Genomic DNA, 26,464 nt, shown 5'->3' with positions numbered 1-26,464 from the left:
TGTTTATACAACATCATCAATTATATATGACTCAGGATATCAAATTCAACCCAAAATTGTTTATATACTTGGTACTGTGGACAATAAAAATAGTAAATTTACCCATAATGTTGGGAAACGTACAGTTTAGATCTGTGCCCCAGATCAGTAGGGTATTTGGTTGTCACCTGAGGCTATTAAGCACTTGAAAATGTGGCTAGTGTGACTGAGGAATCAAGTTTTCAATTTTATTTAATTTGAATTAATTTACATTTTAATTTAAAATCAGAAGCAGAGTGAAGGGTTTTTCTGTTAAACATAAATGTATTATTTCAGTAGAATTATCTTGTACTTTAATTGTTGCATCACATAGGTATCACAACTGCATTGCAGGGTGTGTGGAGGGGGGAGCGCTAGGTGTGTTCCTGGTATTACAAATAAACACATCATCCATCCAGTCAGTATTAACGGAACGACTCAGTTCAAATGTTATTTTTTATGTACTGATGTAATTTGTAATGTGTTTATTTGAAATCCTAAAACAGACAGCACAAGTTATGTGGTATCTATTTAGCTTATAGTTAATAATACAATGGGAACACTCACCACTATTTTAGTTATATTATAATTAAATTCTTTTTCTGGTTAAAAAATAAATATTGCCATATTTTTAATATTTTTAATGTTTATTTATTTTTGAGAGAGACAGACAGACAGAGCGTGAGCAGGGGAGGGGCAGAGAGAAAGAGACATGGAATCCAAAGCAGGCTCCAGGCTCTGAGCTGTCAGCACAGAGGTCGACAGGGAGCTTGAACTCATGAACCACATCATGACCTGAGCCGAAATCAGACCCTTAACCAACTGAGCCACCGGGTACCCCATTATGGCCATATTTTTAAAATTTAAATGAAGGTATATTACTGATGTAGAATCAAGAACTGGCAGAAGCTAGCACTCTGCCTGGAATAGTGTGTGTGTGTGTGTGTGTGTGTGTGTGTGTGTGTGTGAGAGAGAGAGAGAGAGAGAGAGAGAGAGAGAAAAGCTACAGCGAAGTATGTCATGAATCTCCCAATGAATGACAATTACAGTTTGTCCCAGCAGAACAAAAGGAGATGCTGTTTGTTGCATAAAAGAGTTTTAAAGATAAAAACGTGGATAGTATGAAAAGACATTTTCAGCAGATATATGGTGAATTCGCTAATAACTGTCTTCTCAACAGGGAAAAGCTGAAAAAGAACCAACAAAACTAGTCACCTAAAATCAGAATTAATATTCTGATCCCAACACCAAAATACTAACAGTTTAACAGAATCTGAGCCTGTTAAATCTGGGCTATTAAAGAAACTATGAAATGGCTTGTGTTTTTGTATAAAAGAAAAAAAAATTTTGAATGGAAATATATGAGAGGAGTTATTATTTCAGATGTATAGATTTCATTAGGAAATCTTGAGGAAAAACCTTAAAAGGATATTTTATGAAAAGTGAAATATCCGCAGGTAAGCCAGCAAACAGCCATAATAGAAGAGGTTTCTAACAGCATCAGTGATCAATTGGACCTAAACTGGATGTCTTTTTCTTTCCCTTTAGTTTATATTGTATTATAATGAAAGGGACATGGTTTAATTAGCCCTGTGCGTATCTTTTGTCTAAAGACTTCCAAAGATGGGAAGAACTGTTGATTCACAGCTGAATGGAATAGATATTTTTGAATCTTCTGCATTTCCAAAGAAGAATTTAAGCTATTTATGAAAGCTATATATGAAAAAATTAATTTCTATTATGATGAAAGTGCTCTAATATATTGGAATTTTACAAGATATTTTCTTTCCTTATTCCTTGATTTCATTCTATGATTCTACAAAATGTTTCATGAGTACACCTGCTCGGTGTATGTGGGGGTATATACTATGAATCACTGCCAGTTTGGGAAACTATTGAAGAAATACAAGACGAGGAAATCTAACGATCCTGAGTTCTTTGCCAATGGTGGTGAGTTGAATTATGGAGAGTTTTAAAAAGATTTATTGTTCGGTTAATTCCAATTTAAGATTTTTTTGAAACTAAGAAATTCTTGCCAAATATTTAATAATTAAAGATAAAAATGGCAGTATGGTTTATATTCCTTCACTGATATTACACTATAAGTGAATAATATAAATTTGAAGCTCCCAGGAAAAGAAAAGCTTATTTGTGACTAGGTAGACATGAACGATAATATATTTTAAAATTAAAACTGTACATTACACAAAACAACAATATTTTATGCATTTTTATTAACTAGTGCCAAAATATTTGACTTTTAATTGACAATGTTATACAAATTGACTGCAGAAACTACAAGAAGAATTTGAAGGATGCTTTTTGATATTAACCTAGAGTTGATTTTTTATTTATGCAATAAGTCCTTGAATTTAATGTTAACAATACCGAATTGACATAGAGTTGGTGAATGTACTTAACGAATAGACTTTGCTTCAAAGTCAAACTAATTTATTTATTTTTATTTTTAAAAATATTTATTTATTTATTTACTTACTTATTTTGACAGAGAGAGAGAGAGAGAGAGAGAGAGAGAGTGAGAGAGCGCAAGCATGTTAGGAGCAAATAGAGAGAATCCCAAGCAAGCTCTGAGCAGTCACTGCAGAGCCCCAGGCAGGCCTTGATCTCACAAACCATGAAATCATAACCTGAACCGAAATCAAGAGTTGGACACTTAACCGACAGGCACCCAGGCACCCCTAAATTAATTTTTAAAAAAAAGATAAACCTTTTTTGTTAATGTGGATATTAATATTAAAGGAAAATAATTTTTTGGTACTCAACTCAATTATTGGAAAATTTACATGTATTTATGAATAACTTAAGTATGTGAATCTCATTTTTCAATTGTGTTATGAAATCTAAATGCAGGTTAAGTATTTCTGATGAAAATTTAGCATATTTATTGAGAATGTCTTATAGGCATAAAATACACATTGGGTTTTGAAAAAAAAGCATGTAAAAATACCTCATAATAGATATTTTATATTGTCACAGGTTGAAATTATAATATTTTGGATATATTGGGTTAAGTAAATATATTGTCAAAATTAATTCCACTAGTTTCCTTTTAGGTTTTTAATGTGGTTACTAAAAAAATCTTAATTACCTAATTTCTACTGGACAATATTGTTATAGACAACTCATATTACGATATTGTGTTAACTGTTAATTCCTTAGTGTTATTTAACTTTTTAAGGTGTCTGACTCATGTTCCCTACCAGACTACATTCTACTTGAGATTAGGGATCGAGTTTTTCTTTTTCATTTATGTACCTTTTACTGGGAACTTTGCCCAGAGGATAGAAGATACAATTAATACCCATTTCTGCACACTTGTGCACATGGGACTTATTGTGAAATGGGAAAACATATATACATAAATCATCAAAATATGGAAACGAAAGAGCTAAAAGATATAGGTTCAAAGGACTATGGCTCTATAGAAGAGGGAATGACTGAAATACCCACTCCAGCATCCAGCAAGCACAGAAAATCCTTACTTAGATGGCTTTGAGACTAAAGTCATAGTAGAATTTAAACTTTTGAATGTGAGTGGAGTCAGAGCAGTGGGGAAAATGCTAGTAAGAAAGAATACTAATAATGGAATTGAAGATGAAGTAAGAACTATGTGAGAAAATGAATTAAATTTTGTCCAGTGGTTTGGATGGAAGTCTTAGTGTCATGGAAGTTCATGTTGAGAATGAAGGATGTGATGGCAAAGACTCCTATATTTGTTGAAGAATTTGGAAGTAACCAAATATAGTAACATGAAAGCATTCATCTCACCATATCTGCTTTTTAAAAAGATATTCTTTACCTTGCTATGGTGTTTGAAGCAAGGACCATCTCCTTATATAGAGGTGTAGAGAAAGCGGGTCTCAGAAGTGCTGGGTTGAGGACGCTCTTTGCTTCTGCTTTGGCGCCCTCAAGCGGTCATTTGAAAACAGTAATTTAAGACTATTATCCTTGTGAGGAACACTGGATGTTTTTTAAAAAAGAAAAAAAAAAGACTATTATCTATGCAATACGCTTTACAATTATGTACCATTCTTTTTTTTTTTTTAACGTTTATTTATTTTTGAGACAGAGAGAGACAGAGCATGAATGGGGGAGGGTCAGAGAGAGGGAGACACAGAATCTGAAACAGGCTCCGGGCTCTGAGCTGTCAGCACAGGGGCCCAATGCGGGGCTCGATGCGGGGCTCCAACTCACGGACCGCGAGATCGTTACCTGAGCCGAAGTCCGAGGCTTAACCGACTGAGCCACCCAGGCGCCCCTGTACCATTCTTGAAATAATTAGTTTTTGCCAAATATGTCACTAAGATTTCCCCTTTGAAGATCAAGCTTTTGGTAAATTAATCCAGAGAATCTGTCTTTCTAAACAAAGGGAGGAAACTACCACTTTATAAGTAGATTTTTTTTTTAAGGCATTGCAAGATCTACAAGCAGTGATAAAGTGCTGGACTTGGGTGTATTAAGACAAAGATAGACGTGAATCATTAGTCTTTTGACTAATCTCTACATCTCTACAGATGTTTCTGGGCCAAAAGAGGAAACTTGAAATTTTCCATTGTTCAAGGAGCATCCCTTAAATGGCCAAGGTTGACTGTTGGGATAAAGGGCCATCATCTATATCTTTATCTACATAACGTACTTCCTTAAACGTCCTGTGGGTTGTAGAGATGGGCATCATGGGTCATTGATAAAGTCTGTCCAAAAGCCAACCTTAGACATGAGCATATGTTTTTGAATGCATGATACTTCATTTAGTTACATAGACCTAGAAGTCTCTGTTATGATACATGCTAATATCTTACATCACAAAAGGAAGATTTTCAGTTGTTAAAACTTGCACAGTATGTGGCTCTATCCCAGTCGTAAGAAATTAACTCAATTCTCATTCTTTTCAGATCAACCAAGTGGATTTTGTGAGGAAATTTTATACCACATTTTTATTTCTGACAAAGTGCAAAATAATGCCACTTTGGTGTGATGAATACAATTTTGCATTTATTATTTCACTTTATTATGAAAGTTCAAAACATTTCAGAGTCTATTACTTCATTAGTCTTGACACAATGACTTTAAGGCGGTGTAACTGTAATTCCTTCTGTAGGTTTTCAGATTTTTCAATTTAGTAGGAGGAGAGCTGCCAGGACTGGGAAATCAAGAGGCTTTAGTAATTGATATTTGGCAGAAGCAGAAAGAATTCTGAGTAACCAACTGGGAATTAACAGATACAGAACATTAAGAATAAAAATCCTAGAAAATTAACTATATAGCTAGGTGATATTTTATACATTGTCTAACATAATTCCAATTTTCTAACACAACATTATGATATCAAAGTTCCTCTCATAGATTACAAAGGAGAAAGGAGAAACAATGGTATGGCAGGGTTCTGTTGTGTGATAGCAGTGATGAGCAATTTCCATAAATATTTATGTATTTTTGTGATAGTGAGGTGTATCTAATTGTGATTTTTTTATGAGACATTAATTTAATCTGGACTTAACACATCATAAAATTTTTCCCTGTTGATATCTTGACACTCTGTTGTACCTGATTTGCCCTACTTTTTATTGGTTGCGGATGAAAAACCTTTCAACTAGGCAGACCTCAGTAAGCATTTTGGATCTGGATGAAATTGTGGCATCAAATATCAAAAGCATATTATGCATTCAATGTATATTTCTTAAGTGTGTTAAGTATGTACCATGTATAACTATCAACTCCCATATAATCTCTTGGAATAAAATGATTTGGGGGCTTCTATTTGTATATCTTCAAACAAGTAATATTGGCCTCTGCGACTAACTTTTTTCTCACTAGAAAAGCACGTAGAAGATTTGTTTTCTTTAACTTATAATAGTTTATGAAGAACAACTGAAATAATTCATTTGAAAGACGTTTTTGAAATTCTAAAATTCTAAATTCTAGTTGTAATTCACTCCATTTATTGTGTCTTACTAGATCAATAAGACCAGTGAATTCAGATAGTTGTCTCTGTTTATAGATTTCCATGTGATAATAAACAACAATCATTTACTAGGTCTGTAGCAAAAAAGAAGAAATGATTAAGTTGATAATCGTTGGTTAGTTCACATAATTATTTAAGAAAAGCCTTTTTGTCTTACTGTATTTATTCCCTCTGTGGTAAATATTTGTGGCTTCTTTACTTTTGAATTCCTTGGGTCTAACCAACTGCTTGGCACCAAGTAAGTGCTCAATATGTTATTTTAAGGTTGTTAACATATTAATAAACTCTCAGCAATAACCCAAAGTGTTCCAGTAAAGGCTAATGTGACCATAATAGTAGTCAAAGCTATTAGTATTCACAAAAACTGCAATAATGATTTTGTAACAGTAATTATTTTCATAGTATGTCAAAGTTGGTTCAGTCTTAATAGTTACATTACAAAATTATTGGAATGCAGACCAATTAACTGGTGTGATAAGTATGTACAGGAAGTTACCAAAAAGCCAAAGAAAGCTGAAGAGTAGAATGCCACTTCATGTACCTGGAGAATGATATCCTACCATCAATAAAGAAATGGAGAACACCAGCAAGATGAGACTAGATGGTAGAAACCAAGATAAATGCACTCCAGAGAAGTGAATTCAAGTCTACGGCCATACCACCCTGAACGCCCCCGATCTCGTCTGATCTAGGAGAAGTGAATTCATATGTACACCTGGAAAGTAAAACACATTCTTCAATGGACAAGCTAATAATGCACTGAAAATGCAGAGGCAGGATGTTATGTATCTTCATATGAATTTTACATAAAAAGCCCAATAAAATGAAATTCTGAGATGTTCAAGGGATATGACAGTGGGAGCTCTGAGTGTTCTACCATACCCAAACTTTATTTGTGAATATGTATATTAAAGAGCAGTGTTTCCATGGGCTGTGTATGTACAAATACATGAGCAAGCTAAATTTTGTAATTGATAAACCTTTTGAAAATCAGAAACTCTGTGTTTATTGTTCATGTGTCTTAAATCCTGAGGTTTCATTTTTCTGAATACTTTGACTCCAAGTTCTCTGGAGTAAAATGATGAGTTTTCAAATAGAAATAGATAGATAGATAGATAGATAGATAGATATAGATATATATAGATATAGATATTTATAGGTATATATATAGGTAATAATCTATAAATATAAAAATATAATAATTACTATTAAATGTTTTACATAATAGCTTCTGACTTACATTTTTATGACATATGTATGTAGAAATAAGTCCAAATTCTGTAGCATGCCTTTCAACATCCTGTACAACATGTGCCCAGTACATATTCCCAGCTTGTTTCCAAACATTTGCTTTGGAATTTTTGCTTTCCCATTTTTTCCCGTCATCCATAACTAGCTCACAGTTCAACAGCTTTAATCAAAGCTTTCTCCTCTCCCCCAATAAAAACAGAAAAACTCAAACAAACAACAACAATAACCTGGGTCTGACACACAGCACAGGCTATGTGAATTCCTTGACGTTTGACATTGTGATTTACGGTTGCACCTGTGTTCGCTCCATGTTTCACTTTCCGGTTTCATTTTGAGTTTGAACCAGCCATGTTCATAGGTAACCAAGCTGGAGTTAATGAGATATGAAGAACTTTCCCTTGGGGGAATTCTTTGTGAGACAAAAAAAAAAAAAAAAAAAAAGAAGAAGAAGAAAGTAAAAGAAAAAGAAAAAACCAAAGCAGGGATTAATGCCTTGGTAACAGGAACCCAGTGAAATGTGATGTTTTGTAAAGGACAAGAGGGTTACAGGCAGGAATCAGATGGACATGGTTTGAGAGATGTTGTGGTGGTAGAAATAAGAGAAATCGGACATTTGCTGGATATGGCTAGACTCAGATGTCTAAGCCTGAGTGACAAGGATGATGTCATCCTATTGATGTAAATGAGAAAATGAGGAAGACAACATTCAGTGGAAAGGATTACTTGATCTTCTGTCTGGACACCCAGGAGAAAAGGATAATAGAATTCTAGAAATGTAGAGATGGAGTTTGGCAGAGACAATGCAATTGTGCATTCCTAAATCAAAAAGGGTAATCTTCTAAGGGAGTAGGAGTTGGAACTAAAATCCAAAACACTGTTTTGGGTGAAAATAACAATAAAACAAGAATGCTTTCTGTAGGACCCACATTATAAAATATTCACATTAGTGTTAATAATTGAGAATGGAAGAAACCATGTATCTTAAGAAAAATATTATGGTTAATAATTTCAGCCTATTCCTACAAGATTATTAAGAACACAATATAATAATCTCCATTTATATGAAGACTGAAACTCATCTGAGAAATGTTACTCTTTTTTTTTTTTTTAATGTTTATTTACTTTGAAAGAGAGAGTGCACGCTGGGGAGGAGCAGAGAGAGAGGGAAAGAGAAAATTGCAAGCAGATGCTACACTCAGTGCGGAGCCCAGTGGGGGACTTGATCCCACAACCATGAGATCATGACCTGACCCAAAATCAAGAGTCGGATGCCTAACCAACTGAGTCACCCCGTTGCCCCATATCAGTTAGTTTTTAAGTGCCTTTTGCTCTTTCAAGCACTGGAACTCTAGGGTGGGTCCGGGAGATTGAAGGAAGTAGTGTGTTGTAAAGGTTAACATGTGGGCTTCAGTCTGGAATTACACTGGATTTGACCTGTGGTCCTGCTTTGCCTTTACTGGCTGCTGGGGGTGTGGCAGAGCGGAGCCTTCTCATTTGCAAAGTGGAAATTGTTAATACTTCCTGGAGTTGTGAATTAATAAGGAACACATGTTGGAAACTGTCTAACATGCTTAGTAAGAATGAAGTAAATAATTTTTTTCTTGGACCAAGGATTAAGGGTATCTGTCCATTTGGGAAGGTTTCAAAATATCTTTTCAGCTTTCCAAGAGAGAGTGACCTAAACTGAAGTTTCTTTTTACATGCTGGCCCACATACGTTGCAGGGGTCTTTTCTTCATTCTCTTCTGAATTATTCCTGTTTGCGGTATGGGATTTTTTCTTCTGTACAAATAGTGTCTCATGCTTAAGTGAAGTTTTTAAACTGTCTCAAGACCATTTTATGTAGACCATTAGGCTTTAATGTTTTGACAACACAAAATAATTTAGCTGACATAGTAAACTTGTAATGAGAATATTTGGATATATTCAAAAAAACAGATTTACTAAGGTATAGTTTACATACCATAAAATTCACCCAATGTAAGTGGGCAGCTTAATGATTTTGGCACATTTACAGTTGTACGATCATTACCACAATTGTGTTTTAAGACATTTCCATCACCCCCACAAGTCTGCTAATGTCGTTTTGCAGTTAAAGCCAGTTCCTACAACCAGCCCCCACATCCACTGATCTATCTTGTCTCTACAAATTTACCTTTTAACATTTTATATAAATGGGATTATACAACATGTAGACTATTGCACTGGCTTCTTTCACTGAGCATACTGTTTGGGGGATTCATCCATGTTGTGAAATGTATCAATACCCCTCTTCTGTTTTATTGCTGTGTAGACATCATTGTATGCAGACAGCATACATATTTTTTGTTTATTCATATACCAGCTGATGGACATCACTTTGGGGCTAGATGAATGACGCTTCTATAAACATAGTGTACATGTCTTTGTGTGAAAATATGTTTTCATTTCCTTGATAGATTCTAGGAGCAGAATATCTGGGTTAGATGGTAATTTATGTTTGATTTTTTAAGAAACAGCCAAATTATTTTCCGAGGTGGCTATGCCAGTTCAGTTCCTATTAGTAATGGAATAGAACTCCAGTTTTCCATATGCTCACCAATACATGGTATTTTCTATCTTTTTAATTATAGCCATTCTAATAGATGAGAATTCATTAGTGATTTTTGCGATTTCGTTGTGATTTGGTTTTGCATTTTCCTAATTACTAATGAGGTTCAACATCATCTTCTTATGTTCTTCTGTGGTTATTAGCAATTTGCACATCTTTTTCTTTCCTTTTGTGGAGACAGTCTATTTAAATCTTTTGTCCATGTTTTATTTGAGTTCTTTGTCTTAGAAGTGAGTGGTAAGTAAACACATTTTTAAATGGTAAATTCTAAAAATATTGGCATCCTACTGAGCTACCATTCAAGAAGAATAATAAAAACATTGTTATGTGGAGAACTGTAGCAAAATTAAATTAGAAAAGTTTTGTATTTCTCAGGTACAGGATGCATGGGGGAATTCTGCTGAGGGCTAGTTCAAGGACATTCATCGTCAAGGATTGATACGTTCCTTATGGTATGGCTTCCTTCTGCAGGCTGGCAAGCTGGCCTTGCATCTCTAGGAATCATATTCATACTCCAAACAGAGATAAAGGAGAAAGGAAAAGACAGAAGGCCTGTGATGTCTGATTTGGTTTGTTTTTATTTGGATGCACTACTTAGTACACTTCTCCTTATTTCTTATTGGCCAGTGTTGAGTCAAATGACCATCCCAAACCACTACAGAACTGAGGTAGGGTGGGGAGTGATATCTAAAAGATATTCATCATAGAGTAATTTTTAATAGAAAATTTAATAAACGTTAGTTAGAAAGTGGAATTAGCTAATTATTCAACACCCATCACATAGCATTTTATGCTATTAAAATTACATCTAAAAGATTACTTGATGTAATAAATATATTATGTGCAGATATGATATACTAAATAACATATAAAATGACCATGTTTTTGTTTGAAAAATCCTACTTTTTAAGGTTTAAAAGTAAATGTATCAAAATTTTAATGGTATTTATGAGTTTATAGGAAAATTAGGTAGAATAGTCATTTTCCCCCTAATTTTGTTAATTTTCCATTTTTCTCTGATGAATTTGAAATACTTATATTTGTCAGAAAAAAATGCTGCCATATTTCAACTAAATAAACTTAAAGGAGTGACAGACCTCATATTGGCAGAGTAGAGTATACTCTCTGATGCCATCATAGGTATTAAGAAGAGCAAAGTTGGAAAAAGTTTTAGATGTGTATCTTTCCCAGAAAGTGGGTGTACTTGAGTGAACATGCTGTGGTTAGTAATAAAACACATAAAGACACTGGGAATCTATGTAAGAGGAAGGAAAACTAGATATCAGGAACTAAGATTAAGAATAGAAAAGAAAATGAGAGAAAAAGCCATGCTTGGCTACCTTTACTGCTTCAATGGGTTATTCTTGTCTACTAGACAACCTCGATCATGAAGTCATTATTCTTGTTATTAGTCTCTTGGATTTTCATTCCTTCCAAAAGGTTACACATTCCCAGGGAATAACTAATGAACGAATGAGTATATGTTCAATTTGGCTCCAATTTCTATTGACATCCATCATTAAAGGACTTTAAGACAGAAAGGGTCTGCTTTGCAGAAGGAGAAGTAGGAGTTTGGGATGGGTATCAGCTAGGCAGGGCACAGTGGGTCTGGTCATAGGAGAATGCCAAAAAGGGGTAAAGTCATCTGAGGTGTTAGAATTACTTATTTAGACTTCTATCAGTTAGACACCTCTTCATCTTTCTATTGTAGCAAATAGCCTAGCATCTGGCACATATTAAGCACTGAAAATGTTTATTGAATGAATCAGTAAATGAATTAATGAATATGAGAGTTCCCCTCTAGGAGACAAGACAGGATCCTGAGACACAGGCTTAGGTACAGAACACCAAACTGGGGGATCAGCTAGGAGGCACGCGATCAGGTCTGCAGTAGCAGTTACTGTGCTTGGATGCCAGGTCACTCATCAAAGCTCCTGAGATATCGCCCCGCCTTCTGTCTTTTCTCCCATCCAGGATCAGTCTTGGATCTCAAAAGAGGAGTAGAGAGGGCGTTCACGAGCACCAGCCGGTGTCTAGTGAGCATTAAAAAGCCAGCACTGTGCAGATTCTGGATATGTGTCTTCAACCTGCTTTGAGGTAAGTAAATATTTAAGATAAATTTAATACTGTTTCAACTTTTGAAGCAAGTTTTTTCTCTTAATGTTCTTTTAATTAAGTTATGTAACCTTCTGTATACGCTTTGTTATAAGTACTTACTGGGGTGATACCCTTCAACATATGAAGACACAAGTGGCTTTTTTTCAAGAAAAAAGAATGATGGGGTGCCTGGGTGCCTCGGTCGGTTAAGTGTCCGACTTCCATTCAGGTCATGATCTCACGATTGGTGGGTTTGAGCCCACATCAGCTCACTGCTATCAGCACAGAGCCTGCTTTGGATCATGTGCCTTTCTCTCTCTGCCCCTCCCCTGCTCTCTCTCTCTCTAAAAAATAATTTAAAACATTTTTTAAAAAGAAAAAAGAAAAAAGAATCACAAGATATCATAATGGCAAAGGGCTACTGGATGTTTTTCAATGTATTTTTCCAAAGAGATTTGTTGAAAGATCAAAGAAAACAGAAACCCTTGAGAACAAGGACGGCTAATCTTCCCTGAAGGCCATACTCTGAACACTAACTCCTTAGACCAGACCCTAACCTCAATTTTTGCCCTCCTTTCCAAGACAAACTTCCAATACATAAGTACTCATAGCTTTACTTACAAGTCAGAAACATCTGGGCATAAGCCTTTCAACTACATTCTTTATTTTATAGCCACTAAAAATTTAATTTGTAGGCAGATGTCATTATAAGCATAGTATGATGAGATAGTAGGTGTAGGTTATAAACATCACGATGTTTTTATTTCTAGGGATAGTCACAGGGTTGTCTTTTTTATGTATTTATTTTGAGGGAGCGAGAGCATGAGTGGGGGAGGGGCAGGGAGAGAGGGAGATCAAGAATTCCAAGCAGGCCCCTCCCTGTCAGCGTAGAACTCAATGTGGGGCTCAGTCCCATGAACCATGAGATCATGACCGGAGCCAAAATCTAGAGTCGGATGCTTAACCGACTGAGCCACCCAGGCATCCCCACAGAGTTTACATTATTATGGAGAAGTGATCTATTTTATAAATATTTTATTCATATTTTTGGACTTGATAAACTAAAGAGATATAATAAAACATAAATAACTGCAAAGGGGAAAAGAATAGACTGAATTGTTCTCATAACAGATGTGGCTAAAAGATCCCATTATAGAAAGCAATATAATTTTGGTGTAACAGTGACGTTAACCTTTGCTCCAAAGGCAACACATTCTGCCTCAGGAAATGGTGATGCTGAATTTACCTAGGACCTAGCTGCTCAGTGATACAGATTCAACTAGGTATTAAATTAAAGCCTATTTTGTCTGTTAAAGCAACCTTAAGAGACATCCAGTTTATCTTATAAACTTTACTTGACTCCAAACTGCTTATTATATTTTAAATTAATTTTATCTTTCACTTCGTCTTTAAGCTGAATTTCACAAATCTATAAATTCCCAAGGGATTCACTAATTATTTCACTTGTATATTACACAAAAATGTATTGGAATCTATTTACTAAAGAATTTTTTTGGTGGCTCTTATTAATGCTCTTCTTTCCCCATACATTTAAAACTGTGTGTTAAATAAACCTTTTGATTCTCATCAATCTTCTTTTTTTAGCTGTATTTGCTAGACCTCAGGATGGTTTTCTCTGTCTTGATAGAGGGAAATAGATATAGACAGATATATATCGGTTTCATGAAACTGAAAGGTATTTAATTATAGATATACACCAATCAACTTTACAGGTACCTACTTCTCATTCCAACTATAAATGGTAGCAAGTAGAAGATAATAGTAAACAGAGCACTAGACCCAGATGGGGAAACTAGAATTCAAGTTCAGAAATTTCCGTGATACTTTACTTGGTTGCCACAGAGAGAAGCTAAGCATGAGCAGAATGGAATAGAAATTAAAATGGGGCTTAGTAGAAAGTAAGAGGTAAAGGCAGTGAGGGGTGGTCAGAGAGCTAGGAAGACAAGCCATAAAGCCAAGGATCACAGTATTTTGAAGGAGGCTGAAGAAGAGGAAGACTGTTAAAAGACCACTGGACAGCTTCAAGCTCCTGGCCCTACTAGGACATTTCTGGTTGTCTTTGAGTTCATTTTCAATTGAGTGGAAACAACCAAATTCTGATTGAAAGGCTTTAAAGAGTAGTTGGGGTGATCGGGAAATGAGATCCGGTGAGTGTCGGTGGTGAGGGAAAAAGTTAGAGCATTGCTTTGAGGGGACAACCAAGTCAAAGTTTGTTTTTTGTTTTTGTTTTTGTTTTTGTTTTAGTTATGGGAAGATATCTAGGATTATTAGGGAAAGGGTCAGATGTAGAGACTGAGAGACCAAAGAGTAGAAAGAAAAGGAGGATTGGGGTGCCTGGGTGGCTCAGTCGGTTAAGCGTCCGACTTCCACTCAGGTCGTGATCTCGCGGTCCATGAGTTCGAGCCCCGTGCTGGGCTCTGTGCTGACCTCTCAGAGCCTGGAGCCTGTTTCAGATTCTGTGTCTCCCTCTCTCTCTCTGCCCCTCCCCCATTCATGCTCTGTCTCTCTCTGTCTCAAAAATAAATAAACGTTAAAAAAAAATTAAAAAAAAAAAAAGAAAAAGAAAAGGAGGATTGAGGCCAAGAAAAGGAGAAGGAGAAGTTTGGGGACTATGGAATCCAGAGTGAACATGTACACTTGAAGAGAGAAGAAACATCATTGTCAGAGAGGTGGGAAGAAGCAATGGGGAGCAAACGTGTATGGTTTAAAATGGGAGGGGACTGACTAATTTCACTTAGCATAATAGTGGAATTAGTCAGTCAGAGAAAGACAAAAATCATATGACTTCACTCATATGAGGATTTTAAGAGACAAAACAGATGAACATAAGGGAAGGGAAACAAAAATAATATCAAAACAGGGAGGAGGACCAAACAGAAGAGACTCATAAATATGGAGAACAAACTGAGGGTTGTTAGAGGGGTTGTGGGAGAGGGGGATGGGCTAAATGGGTAAGGGGCATTAAGGAATCTACTCCTGAAATCATTGTTGCACTAGATGCTAACTAATTTGGATGTAAATTTTAAAAAATAAAAAATAAAATTAAAAAAACCATAAAACCAAGAGAAGAACTAATAAAAAAAAATAAAATGGGAGGGGAAAGGAAAGGAATGTGTGAAATAAAAGGATTGTGTAAAGTTTAAATGGTCAAACATTAGTCATTAAGATAGTATTCTCACTAAAGGGTTGATGGTATTGGAAAACGCTTTGGCAGAAAAGAAACAAAATGTGTGCACAGCAGAATATGATCAGTATCAATTTGATCAATATCAATTTGATAGAAAGAAAGAAATACAGAGAGAAAGGGAGGAATAGAAGAAAGAAGGAAGAAGGGAAGGAGGGAGGAAAGGAAGAAAGGGAGGAAGGAGAGACCGAAGAGAGCTTGCACTTCATAGACAGAAGCCTGGAAGGAGAAAATGGGAAATGGAATGGAAGCATCTCAGCTACCAGGGACCCTTGTGAACACACCTGATTTAGAAGTGACAGTGACTGTAGAAACTCTTCAATTCTGTCAGAGATGTTTTGGGGGATGGTGAGTTCTTCTATTTCTGCTAGCTTAGGTTAAGGTAGGGTAGTATTCCTGTAGAACTGAGAAGAGTCCCAGGAGGTTAGTGTTTGTGGAAGATATGCCTTAAGGATTAGATGAATTAATAGTTTGATTTAACTCAAGACAAATGAAACAAAGATACAGAAAGGAGGTGGGGAAAGATGTATTTGTCTTCAAGAGATTGTTGCTCAAATTATCCAGTACCAAAAGCATAAACTAAAATATAGTATAGCAACTCTTCCTTCCTTCCTTCCTTCCTTCCTTCCTTCCTTCCTTCCTTCCTTCCTTCCTTCCTTTCTTCTTTCTTTCTTTCTTTCTTTCTTTCTTTCTTTCTTTCTTTCTTTCTTGTTTCTTTCTTTCTTTATTCCTCTTTATTTCTTTCTTTCCTTCTTCCTTTCTTTTTTTCCTTCCTTCCTTCCTTCCTTCCTTCCTTCCTTCCTTTCTCTCTCCCTCCCTTCCTTTTTCTTTCTCTCTTTCTTTCTTTCTTCTCTCTTTCTTTCCCTTTCTTTCCTTCCTTCCTTCCTCCCTCCCTTCCTTCCTTCCTTCTTTTCCTTCCTTCCTTCCTTCCTTCCTTCCTTCCTTCCTTCCTTCCTTCCTCTTTCTCTCTCCCTCCCTCCCTTCCTTTTTCTTTCTTTCTTTCTTTCCTCTCTTAATTTCTTTCTTTCTCTTTCTTTCCTTCCTTCCTCCCTTCCTTCCTTCCTTCCATCTTTCCTTCCTTCCTTCCTTCTCTCTGTCCCTCCCTCTCTCCTTGCTTGCTTGCTTGCTTTCTAGCAGTTCACCCTTTATTACTGTTAGGCCTGGGTCGCTTGGAGCTGGTGTACTTGGTGACAGCCTTGGCACCCTCACATACGCATGCTTGGCCAGCTCCTCAGGCGGCAGCAGATGCACAGCCAGCTGGACTCCTGTGGTGTCAGTGTGGTTGGGCCTGAGTGCTAGGCCAGCCCGGCGGCCTCAGCAGCCAGCCACTCCATAGGGAGGAGGCTAAATTCAGAGGTAAGTGAATTTTCAAAGGGGTTGAAAACTCCTAACATGAAAGTAGAAGCAACTCTATAAACTAAGCCTCACATCCCACAGGAATCTGAGACTCCTAAAAACCTGGGTGATTTTATTTCCACTTAGTGGAACTTGACGAACTCCAAGGAGATCTTCAGTCTTCAAATTCTCTCCTTCCTCATCGTTTGATTTTCAGATATTCAGAATTTTGACATTTAAAACAGATTTCCTGGGAACACCTAGGGGGCTTAGTTGGTTAAGCGTCTGACTCTTGGTTTTGGCTCATGTCATGACCTCACAGTTCATGAGTTCGAGCCTCGCATGGCGGCGGGGGGGGGGGGGTGCTCTGTGTTGACAGCCTGCTTGGGATTCTCTCTCTCCCTCTCTCTCTCTCTCTCTGTCGGAATAAATAAACCTAAAAAAATAAAACAGATTTCCCTTGTTTGGATATTTTCCATTAAAAATTAGCAGAACTTCTAGGTAACATTGGTGGATCCAATGGGCAGATATATTATTAACAGCTTTTGCCCATAGGAACAAAAAGACCAGAAGAGAAGGTGACAGAAACAAAATTCTAGAAGCTGGGAAGTAGATGGACACGTGGTCATCAACTCCGCAAGCCACAGAAAGCTCCAAGCTAAGCTGGCGGGGGCTAGAGCCCAGAAGCCAGTTCACTTGTGCTGCAAAAACCTCAGAAAGTGCAGGAATTGGATACATCTGGTCACTCTACACCTGAGGTTCATGTGAGGCTGGAACCAGAGGACTGTAGCTGTGTGCAGAAGAAAAACTGAGATTTCTGTCTCTGAGAGTCCAAGCAACGTATACAGAAAGGTTTAGGAATAAAGATAAGTCACCCAAGGAAGTTTCTGCATACTGGATTTCCAAATAGATTTGACTTTTGATAAAATTCAGAAAAACTGTTGTTTCAGATCTTTGGAAGTTTGCACGCATACCCATAACACACGCAAACCCAGCGCGGTCCCCACCCCTCCCCACCTTTATATATTGGCAGCTCTCATTATAAAACAGGAGCTAAAGTTTCTAGCTTGAGTCATCCCTCAAAATAGGCAGCTGCCCTCTTCTACCAGCTGATATTTCATATTAAATTGTCCCCCAGATATTTCATCAAAATGGCTTGCAGAATACACCCTACATTTACCTCATGTTCCTTTTGTGGCTCATTGTCAATCTGCACAATGGGGAAGTCTGGGCGGCAGCTGCAAATTTTCTGGTTTTCAATACACACAGCGTATTTGTCAGCAATTACATCTCAGTCTTTCTGCACTTGTATTCTCAGTTCAGAGTAGCGACGGCAAATTAATTATTACAATGATCAGGACTGTGCCCTCCCTTCCCTCTAAAGCGCACTGAAGCCCGTCCAGCTCACGGATGATTCTGTCTACCAAGAAGCAGAGATGGAGAAACTATAGCTTCCATGTTTTAAAATTCATTGCGACTTCTAAAATGTTTCCCTAAAGATAGAATTATTTTATCCTTAATTCCGAGATAAATTTGCTGCACATGCTTATTGGCCTTGAACAGTGCTTTTCCATTTTTTCAATAGGATACTTTTAGTGGTAGAGAAAAGATACTACTCATCCTTGGAAGGCTGGGGACAGAGCATAAGCTCATGGAAAGGGTGAGAAAAATTTTTGTTAATCCAAATTTGTAATTTAAAGATATACTGGGTTTTTTTAAAAAATATTTTTAATGTTTTATTTATTTGTGCGAGACAGAGAGAAAGAGAGAGAGAACAAACGGGGGAGGGGCAGAGAGAGAAGGAGACACAGAATCCGAAGCAGGCTCCAGGCTCTGAGCTGTCAGCACAGAGCCCGACGCGGGGCTTGAACTCACGAACCGTGAGATCAAGACCTGAGCTGAAGTTGGACGTTTAACCTACCGAACCACTCAGGAGCCACAAAGATATACTAGTTTTATGTTCCCATCAAAGAGATAATTTTTATATATCATCATAACACTGTCTAAGGAGGGGGAATCAGGTTGCAAAATCTTGTGTGAAGTTTACGTTGTGAATTTGAGAATACCCTGGCACATCCTCTCATATCCCTGTGCTCTGTGCTTTCCGGATTTGAAAAGCAAGAAAGATTCCTCACAAGGAACCATGACTCCAGTTGTCTCTAATCCCATTAAAGTTTCCCTTTTCCTTTTATCCTCTTGAGAAGTTAGGGTTTTTTTTTTCTGAATTTGGTAGATATTGAAGATTTTCTTAGAAATTCTTCTTGATGACTATGTGTCATTTTATATTCCAATGACCTTTTAAATTTCAGAATTCCAATTAACTATTTGAAGTATGTAAGTATATATTTACCATAGTTCTTAGGTATGTATGCTTGAAAGTCAGGTGATTTGGGTTTGAAACCTGGCTTCTTTATTTTTTTGACAAGTGAATTTGAGCTTCTTAACTGTGCTATTCCTTAGTTTACTCACCTATAAAATAGAGGTGAATGTAATAACTACCTTCTGGGGTTATTATAAAAATTACATGAAATACTATAAGTGAGATGCTTAGAATAGTACCTGGAAATAGCACAAATTATCAAGATTGTTAGCTGTCTTTTAGATAAGAAAATTGAGGCCAGAAGGGGAGAAGTTCTTTCAACAAAAATTTTTTTTAATGTTTGTTTATTTTTGAGAGGGAGACAGAGGGGTGGTGCAGAGAGAAAGGGAGACACAGAATCTGAAGCAGGCCCCAGGCTCTGAGCTGTCAGCACAGAGCCCGATGTGGGGCTTGAACCCACGGACCATGAGATCGTGACCTGAGCTGAAGTTAACCGACTAAGCCACCCAGGAGCCCCTAGAAGGGGAGAAGTTCTAATTACAATAAAGCTTTTAGTAATTTCCAAAAATTACAACCATACATATTTAGAACTCTCCCATTAAGATATAGTGACTATTAGAAGTGCCTGGGTGGCTCAGTCGGTTAAGCGTCTGACTTTGGCTCAAGTCATGATCTTGTGGTCTGTGAATTCGAACCCCAGGTTGGGTTTTGTGCTGACAGCTCAGAGCCTGGATCCTGCTTCGGATTCTGTGTCTCCTTCTCTCTCTGGCCCTCCCCTGCTCGTGGTCTGTCTCTGTCTCTCTCTGTCTCAAAACAACAACAACAACAACAACAACAACAACATTATGGCACGAAACAGACACTCAGATCAATGGAACAGAATAGAGAACCCAGAAATGGACCCACAAACGTATGGCCAACTTTGACAAAGCAGGAAAGACTATCCAATGGAATAAAGTCTCTTCAGCAAGTGGTGCTGGGAAAACTGGACAGCGACACGCAGAAGAATGAACCTGGACCACTTTCTTAAACCAGACACAAAAATAAACTCAAAATGGATGAAAGACCTAGATGTAAGACAGGAAGCCATCAAAATCTTCAAGGAGAAAAATAAACATTAAAAAAAAAGAGTGACTATTAAAAAAAAGGAGGGGGTCACCTGGGTGTCTCAGTTGGTTAAACGTCGGACTCTTGGTTTTGGCCAGGTCATGTTCTCATGGTTCATGAGTTCAAGCCCCACAACGGGCCCAGCACTGACAGAGCCTACTTGGGATTCTCTCTCTCCTCCTCTCTCTGCCCCTCCCTCCCCCCTCAAATAAATAAATAAACTTACAAAAACCCCAAAGAAATAGTGACTATTTTTCTCCAGATGGCCACCAATTCTGCAAAATGTTGGCATATCTTTCTATGCACCGTTCTCAACAAAAAGCCAAAACAATAGGCTATTGTGGTCATCTTGATAATGAACTCTGAGAGAGAGAACACAACATATATAATACATATATTTATTCACTCAATTTCTCCTTCACTCATTCCACACACGTGCACTGAGTACCTGCAGTGGTTGTTCACATAAACTGAATGCCCCTGAAGGTTCACACCTGTGTCCATTTTACTACAAGCAACGTGGTAACCCCTAATCCCGAGTTCGGCTTTCTGTTTCTATATTTGGGTCCAGGTATAAGAGCTAAGGGTTCAAATTGCAACACTGTCCTGAATGGTTTGAGTCATGCTTTGCAGGCTTAGCTGGACCCTTTCTACTGCTGGAAAAGGTTTCTCTGGGAGTCTGTTGTATCACCTATAGCAACTTCTCTAAACTTGCCTTTGTTTGTTTGTTTCCAAACCCCTCAATTCCACCACTATGCCTCTCACTTCTTGTCAGTCACCTACAGAGATGTTAAGAAATTCAAGGTTATTCACAGAAAACTGCCTCAGGTCTTTCCCGTCCTTCTCAAAACTCCTGTCTAGGAACACCTCCCCTCTTCCTTCTCTCAGAGAAGCAGATACCCGTCTTTGCAAGGCTCATCCTTTCCCCTAAGTTGTTGATCCTATTCAAGTTCTGTGCTTTATCAATTCCTGTTACTCTCTCCTTCTCACTTGTTCCTTTCTTGGCAGGATCTAAGCAGCACCTTCTTCCCATTTCCAGTGGATCACTAACCCCCATTGTCATCAGCATGTCGTGTCGGCACTTCTGTCTTCCAACCTAATCATGTGTTTTCCACCAAATGATCTAACATCTGCAAGTAAAAGGTATGAGAATTATTTTCAAAACGGAGTTAGCTCAGAATTTCACTGTACATTACAAGGAAATAATTTAACCTATTTACTCATAATTAGATTCAGCTGCATGTAGATTTAGTATATTACGAGTAAAATAAAATGGGCTGCAAAATAATCTCAGAAAATCACACATTTTTAAAAAATTTTGTAAAGTTTACTTGTTCTGAGGGGGAGGAGGGGCAGAGAGAGAGAGAGAGAGAATCCTGCACTGACAGTGCAGAGCATGATGTGGAACTCTAACTCACCAACCCGTGAGATCATGATCCAATGCTTAACCGACTGAGTCACCCACACCCCTCAGAAAATCACAGTGTTTTAACAACGTAGTCCACATGGAAAATAAGGACTAGCTTATAAAGTTTTCATGTTAATGTACTTACTGTGTACCTTTCTGGGATTTGCATGTACTGGACATTCATGTAAAGAAACCATCTCTGTCCTTTAAGAGTTGACCTTCAAAGGATGTTATCTGCTCCTCAACAGGCCAGTGAACCATCATGGAAAATGTACAAGAAATGAGGTTGTATTATGAGCTTATGTTATCATCTTCCAATACTTTTAGGCAGGAAGATAACAGGTATTAGATTCTCCAACACTTCAGCCTGGAAAAAAAAAAAACCCAAAACTGGTATACAGATGCTGAAGTTACCTGCTTTTAAATATTTATGTAACGAAATCTCAAGGGGATGCTAGATGACTCATTAAGATTTATTTGTTTCACTTAAGTTGTGATGATTAGATTTCGGAGTCTCTGACCAGCAACTACAGATCCATAGTTCTCTCTTTCTATTTCATTACTCACTGATAATTGTATTTTGTGCTGCTTTGGAATTCATCTCATAAAATGCTATATGTCCTCACATTGTGCTGTGTTCCTGTTGTCTGCTCCTTCATGATGTAGAAAAATAAAGGTTCATAGGAAAAAAAACCATCTGCTCTTTCTTTAGGACCATTTAAAATCAACTGACATTTGAGAATGAAGCAAAGAGAGAAAATGGTCACGTTTTAATAAAACTGTATCTAGAAAACTTTGCTCTTAAATGACAAAATCCTTTATAATATAAAGGTTTAGAAATAACTCTTGCTTTCTAAATAGTTTATTTACAATAAATAAATTTAGAAGTCAGCTAAAAGCAAGTTTTGAATTTGAGAAAACTTTTTTTTGTATGTATTTATTAAAAAAAAGTACAACAGCTTTTTTCCATACCCAGACATGAAGAGGTCACCAAAGCCGACCTGGCTCTGGTCTGGGCAGCGTGGAGCGCCCGAACTGCCATTATCGACCTTTCCTGTTGACAGTCAAGCCCCTGGAGACAGTAGCCTGTGTCTATAGTGCCTTCTCCATCACAGCCACGCACTCCTTAATCCACTGTAGTTTGGCTCCTGACCGGAAACATTTACAGAAGCTTTTCTCTAAGACCAAGAATTGCTTCCGTGTTGCCAAATCCAGCGAGCGCAGTTTTGTTATAATTTTATTTGACTCGCAGCGTCATTGACACCCTTCTCTTCTTCTGTGTTTTGAAACCCACTCTCGGCTTTTGAGATTCCATCCTCCTGGTTTTTTTCTTTCGTTGTTGCTGTTCCTGCCAGTCACCTGCTTGGCTCCTTTCTTTGACTCGGTGCTTAGCATGTCGGGACTCTGGAACAAACTTTCTTGGATATGACTTGACTCCAGCTGTGAATAGAGGAATGAACAAGTGAACAAACAAATTAAACCATCCACTAATTGTTTTGATTTCGGACCACCAAGGGAGACCCTCTGTACCTACAAAATGACTCTCCCCCCAACCTACCAAACGACGCCTGAAATACACTGAGTGGGAAACAAAGTTTTGCAGGCTGATTTGACACATAAAAGGAACTTGGAGTCAGGAGGCTTGGGCAGGCACTGTGTAGAGTGTGACCTTGGTCAGTTCACTTAACCTCCTCAAGTTTTTTTTATCGCTATTGTTAATAATAATAATAATAACTGTACAATAATAATAATTGTAATAATAATAACTGTTAATAATAATAATAAATAATAACTGTTAATAATAATAAAAACTGTAGTAACTTACAGAGTTTTGATAGTCATTTGCGATACAGGGTTGTATAAAAATCACGTTTAAGTCATAATGCCCAAAACTTGGGTGTAAGGGTATAATTGTTCCTGGGCAGGTAATAAATACACTGACCGCAATTCACTCTAAAATACAAATAAAGTTTCTGTCTGTTAAGGTCCGGGACCTTAGAACAGTGCACGTTATCAGTCAATTGCCATCCAATACAGGTAACCTGTAGAACTACTCTGAGTCATTTTCTGGGTCTTCCCTGTCTGTTCCTGATTTGATTTCACTCTTTCTCCAACACAGAGAGAACTCTAGTGCCTGTGTTACTCAGTCCCACCACGTTCCCAGTCTATCTTGGCTTCATCGTGTACTCCTCTGAATCCCAGAACTGCCTTTGATGAGAATTCTCTGCCTTGTCCTTGGTTTCTCAGATCAGGAATAATTCTGACCATTTTTTTTTCATGTCCATGCACTTCGACTCTGACAGCGATAGAACTGAAGCATTAAGGATGAGGCATTCAAACACCTGGAATGAAAGGGAAGCCCAAATGTTATGGCGTGTGCCAGAAGCATAGAATTCACTATGTGCAGAGGAGTGAAGTGTGATGCTCTTGCTGAAATATGAAAAAGGTCAGGCTCACACTTCGCTTCAGGTTTACTTTTCGATTCTTCTTTTCTGTTTTCCTTTGGAGGAGTCCTATTCTTGTCTCTTGAATTCTGAAAGAGTAAAGGAAATTCTTGTAGATTCTGAAGTGTAGGGTCAGCTGAGAGTTTGGAAGAGAATTTGCCGGGTGGGAAGGAAGTCGCACAGAGAAGAAAGAGACGAAGCACTGAACATAAACTCCTTCCCTGAGAATTTACCTGAAGGTCAGCTCTACTTTAAAGACCTTCTTTAATCTCTCTGATACACCTGCACACACCTGGGCACTAAATTTTTTTTAACAGAAGTGAATTAAATCTTAACTCTTTCAGATGGGTGTCATCACATGGAAATGACTATAAGAAGGATATTTTGGTGCCCAGTTTGTGAGCTTAAAACTTCCATGAAACTTAAATAATTTCTTGACTAATTACATACTTATGATTATGCCCTCATCAAATATGGGGAATCCCTTCAGGTTATCCCGTACAATTATAAAAGGTCTATTTAATAAATGACTAATGGGAGATAACAGTATAATTTTTAATTATATCACTAGAAAGGATAGAAACTTTATCACTAGAAAGGATACTTGCTTAAAATCACTGCTTAACTGTACTAAGGAGATACAGCCTGAAAACCATGCTAGGGCAAAAAAACTATGTGATTAATTCTTCCTTAGAACAATTTAAATTAAAAAAAAGTTACTCAACATCTAAGACATGCAAAAAAATGTGCAATCAATGGAATTTATACCCACAATTCAACAAACTTAGAAAATAAAATCTTTTATTTATATTTCTGAAGTCAGTGCTAATAATATAATATATATTATATATATAATATTTATTAATATTTCTGGGTAACAGTACATCACTCTGTCACCAAATATAACCACTGTCCTGAATTTGTTTTTCATTCCTTTGCATTTAATATTTAAATATGTATCATTACCAATATATGGTATTATTTCCCTGTTTTTAACTGTATATAAATGTTTTATACTGTGTGTATTTTTGGAAACTATTCTCTTACTCAACATTATGTTGGAGTCATTGATGCATACAGGCACACATAGCTCTAGTTAATTTATGAGAACATACATGTATACTGTAAACCCAATTGTACTGTATATGTGCATTTGTTCGATCATCAACAATTCATCGAAACATTGCACTGTTTGAGGTGCTGGGGATATAACACCTAGCTTTTATAAACTTTACATTCTATTTGGAAAAGTCAGTAACGAATAGAATAAACAAGGAAATACATGGTGTATTAGATGGAGGTAGCAACATGAAGAAAAAGCCGGAGGGGGAAAGAAATGGCAGAGAAGTGGACTGCCATTTTAAATAGGAATGCAAGGTCACTTAGATGGTGACGGTTGAGTAAAGATCCGAAAGAGGTGAGGAAACAAGTCATGTACATGTCTGTAGGAAGAATGTTATGGACAGAAGAAGCAGAAAGTATAAATATCCTGAGTCAAGGGCATAGCAGGTGTATTCCTGTAACAGTAAAAAGGTTTGGTGGCTGGAATAACATTGGGACAATTGGTAGCTTGTTCATTTATCTCTGCTTTAACCTTTATGATTTCCTTCCTCTGCTTACTTTGGGTTTAGCTGGCTCTGTTTTTAATTTCTTTAGATGCAAGTTTAGGTTGTCGATTTGAGATTTTTCTTCTTTTTGACATAGCTATTTACTTCTATAAATTTTCCTCTAGCACTGCACTTACTACATCCCAGAAGTTTTGGTATATTGTTTTTGTGTTTTCATTCAACTCAAAGTATTTACTAAATTTCTTTTGTGATTTCAGTTTGACCCATTTTTATTCAGGAACCTGTTGCTTCATTTACATTTGTCTCTAAATTTCCTAGATTTCACTCGGTTACTGATTTCTTTGTGATTGCATTTCCTTATGAACAGAAAATACATGCTGTTTGATTTCAATCTTTATAGATTTATTAAAACTTTTTAACTGGCCTGCCATATCATCTATCCTGGAAGATATTTCATGTGCTTTTATAGAATGTGTTTTCTGCTATGGGTGAGTGGAATTTTCTATGAACATCTGTTAGGTTTCGTTGGCTTATAGTCTCATTCAAGTCTGTACTTTGTGGTCGACCTTCTATCTAGATGTTCTACCCATTATTGAAAGTAGGATATAGAAATTTCCAACTATTTTGTTTTGTTACCTATTTCTTATTTCAGTTCTGCCAGTTTTGCTTCATACTATCTCTTCCTTTTGATAAGAGCCTTTGCTCCATTTAATTTAATTACTGATATGAGAATTTGTCTGTTATCTGGCTATTTTCTATATCTCTTAATTAGTAGCCTATTGCTGTTAAAACAAATGGCCACAAACTTTGGTGGCTTAAAATAATGCAAATTTATTATCCTGTGGTTTGTGGATCAGAAACATGAAAGGGGTGTCACTGGGCTAAAATCAAGGGGATGACAGACCTTCATTTGTTCTGGGGGCTCCAGAGAAGAATCCATTCCTTGCCTTTTTCCATCTTGTCTAGGTTTTTCATGTTTTTTGGCTCATGGCCTCAGTCTCTCTTCAAAGCCAGCAATGACCATCTGAGTCCTTGTCACATCAAATCACTCTGACTTCTGTTACTGTCGTCATATACACTTTCCTGATTCTTCTACTTCTTTCTTCCAACTTTCAAGGACCCTTGTGATTATATTTGGC

The sequence above is a fragment of the Panthera tigris genome, chromosome B2 (genome assembly GCF_018350195.1).
Source record: "Panthera tigris isolate Pti1 chromosome B2, P.tigris_Pti1_mat1.1, whole genome shotgun sequence".
Classification (NCBI taxonomy): Eukaryota; Metazoa; Chordata; class Mammalia; order Carnivora; family Felidae; genus Panthera; species Panthera tigris.
The sequence above is the reverse complement of the archived record's forward strand: the minus strand, read 5'-3'. Positions refer to the sequence as shown.